We start from the raw sequence: 3,189 nt of genomic DNA on the forward strand, positions 1-3,189 counted from the left end.
CAGGTTTTTAAGGATTATTATGTTTAGTTTGTACACTGTTAAAATTCTTATATATAACAACCCTGTTTAACTGGAAATGTATTTGAATAATATGGTTCAGCGGCATCGACTCTACCTGATTAAATGGTTACAGACCCAAGGTATATTCAGTATCCTTGGGGAATGACTGTCGAGATTTCAGTTTAGATGGTGTCCTTGTGATCAATCACATCGGTGAACTCATCCGGGAGACTGGAAGCATACAAGTCCTCGTAGTTTCTACTTATGGAAATAAAATATCAAAAGTTAGTTTATATGCAAATAAACTTGTTTATATTATATTATATTGGTACAGAGAGTAAATTGAAGACAAAAGAGGAACTCTAGATCTGTAAAGACAGTTAGAATTCCGGTAGACTCTGACAATGGTATTGTCAATAGTCAGGTAACTAAGAACTTTATAGCAGTCACAATGCATTTCTGCTTCTATAGCTTCGTCAGGTGACAACGTTCTTAGGGCGGAAAATAAGAAACAGATTGCATGGAGTTGTGTGCAAATGTTGGAGTGAAGTTTTTCTTACCTCATGGCATGTTATACTTTTCCTTTAGTAATATAACTGCTGTACTGACTTTGTTTTGTCTTAACTGGTGACATACTGTGTATTATCAGAAAAAAAAGAAAGTGTTTTGTTCATTTAATTTTATTCATTAACATTTTTTTACCTTTAATACGTATCACTTAAATGGCGGCGTGCGTACATTATTCAGTAGTACTTCGTGGGACTAGCCAAGGGGTTTTCCAAAAGTTCAATTAGTCTCAAAAGAACATTTGGTGGTGCTAAAAAGGAGGAAAGCTTTGTATTAAATAAATGAAGAACTACTGTCTACTGTACTTTTTACGGAGAATACGGAAGACAACACCGCAGTTAGTCGGTCCTGTGTGGTCGCAGCGAAAGAAGAAGCAACTAAATCAGCGTATTTTAAAGTGTAACTAAGTGAGTGTATTGTGTAGCCAATGAGGGTCGTGGATTTTAAATAACTGTTATCAACGGTTGGAGGCCGAAAGGTTGCCTTCGCAACCAGTGTAATCACGTGAGGGCAAGCATCGGGATCTAGCAAGTTGGGGACTCAAAATAGACGCCAGCAGTGCAAACGTTACTGTCCAGATGTGTGCTATTTACTACAGTCTGTTCTAAACTTATACTTACTTTAGCCTTTTTATTCCAAGAACTCCTCCAATCAAGGCGAACGAATTTTACTGTAGCAACTTTATTATTTATTTAAATGGATGATGACATTTAACACAGATAAATGTGAAGTATTACAAGTTACTTTAAGTAATCCAAAACCCACAAGCTATTTCCTGTACAATAATCAAATAAGAATGGTTAGTCATGCAAAATACCTTGGTGTGATATTGGACTCTAAGATGAACTTTAACAAACATATTACCACTATTTGCAGAAAAGCTAATAGTGTATTGGCGCTTCTTAAGCGTAATCTATATCATTGTAATTCTCAAATACGAAGCCAAGCCTATTTCTTGTATGTGAGACCAATACTAGAATACGCATCAATAGTTTGGGCACCATATACTAAGACTAACATTGAGAAGCTTGAAAGTGTTCAGCGACGTGCTGCCAGATTTGTGGTGTCTGATTATGATTTTTCAAGTAGTGTTACCAGTATCTTGAATGAGCTTAAATGGTGTAGCTTGGAGGTTAGAAGACAAGTAAGTAGACTGATGATGTTTTATAAGATATTGCAAGGTTCTGTTGCACTACAACTACCCTATGAGATATCTCTCATCGACACTGTTACTAGAGGGCACAATAGAAGATATCAAACACCTTTTTCAAGAATTGATATACACAAATTCAGTTTCTTCCCAGCTACTGTCAGATTGTGGAATAGTTCACCTGACTCAGTTGTTAATTTGGATTCCTTTGAAGCATTCCGTAGATCTGCTACTGATTTCTTAAACAATTTATAATTTATAATTCTTTTTATACTTAATTAACTACTTAACTTAACTACATACTATATTGCACGTATACTCTTTCAGAGTCCTGCAATTATTATAATAATAATAATAATTTTTGTGCGTGTTCACGTGAGGAGTGTCCAACAGTTGTTACCCCCGTACAAGTATAATACACTATCAACACAGAGGCTTATTTATTTCCATTGTTATAAGAAGGGCACTGAGAGTTTTCAACATAGGTATATACCCTCTCACTTTTTTCAACCGACTAATCAAATAGACCTAATTAGATTAGCTAGCTACAATGATAAACTGTCCGTATACGGGGAGTACGACTGTCACAAGTAATTACTAATTCACTATAGTTTGGAGACCCATTGGACTAGTATTAAGTAAGTTTGGACTAGTATTAAGTTCTTAGTTACCTGACTATTGACAATAATATTGTCAGAGTCTCCTGGAATTCTGAACAACGTCACAGAGTTCCGTCTACCATCTTCTCTCTCACCAATCACCTCTTAACACATATCTTAACTTACTACAGCATTAAAATTAAACATTTTATTATGTACATTTTTTTTCTCTCCACCACATAAGTAGCACTATCGAAGACATGGACAGCAGTCTCCTGGATGTGTCAGCAGAGATCATCGGTGAGACCCCCAAGAAGAAGCCTATGTCCCCGAAGTCATTTGCCAAGGACGTTGTTGAACGCCTGGCAATAGTAACACCATCAGGTAGAGTCGATGCCGCCGAATTCTTAAGTTCCAATATCCTTGAAAACACAAAGGGTTATGGCTACACCTATACGGTACTGATTAACCCATGCATAAAACCACAAAATTATATGTACCAACATCCCAAAATAATTAGTTTTGTAACACCTTATATGAGGGAGCTATGATTGCACCTCTTGGGATAAATAACTGCTACAACACTTGTTGTTATCAACACCACCAAAAGCGTTACAGCAGCACTGTGGTGCTATGAGTACAACACCTTAGAACAAATTGTTGAAATACTCAGTCTCTGTAGTTATCAAAACCTCCTTAGACTACAACACCTACTAAAAAGAAACAGAAGTTAGAATGGTAGCTGTCTCAGAATACGGTGCATACACTTTCAGCTATGAACACTCCAGTATAGGGTGAAAGTTAACCTTAAATTAAACACACATGCAACTGACCTGGAACATCGGTTGCAACACCAAAGACACCTGTTTCGAT

General features: G+C 36.6%; 1 long non-coding RNA gene across 1 annotated transcript; it reads left to right on the forward strand.

Annotated features, from left to right (window-relative positions):
* Nucleotides 1-204: 204 nt before the first annotated feature.
* On the forward strand, nucleotides 205-642 carry LOC136245959 (uncharacterized). The gene is made up of 3 exons (XR_010696187.1): nucleotides 205-284; nucleotides 335-424; nucleotides 472-642. It is a non-coding gene; the product is annotated as an uncharacterized lncRNA (long non-coding RNA).
* Nucleotides 643-3,189: the final 2,547 nt, after the last annotated feature.

The sequence above is a fragment of the Dysidea avara genome, chromosome 2 (genome assembly GCF_963678975.1).
Source record: "Dysidea avara chromosome 2, odDysAvar1.4, whole genome shotgun sequence".
Lineage (NCBI taxonomy): Eukaryota > Metazoa > Porifera > Demospongiae > Dictyoceratida > Dysideidae > Dysidea > Dysidea avara.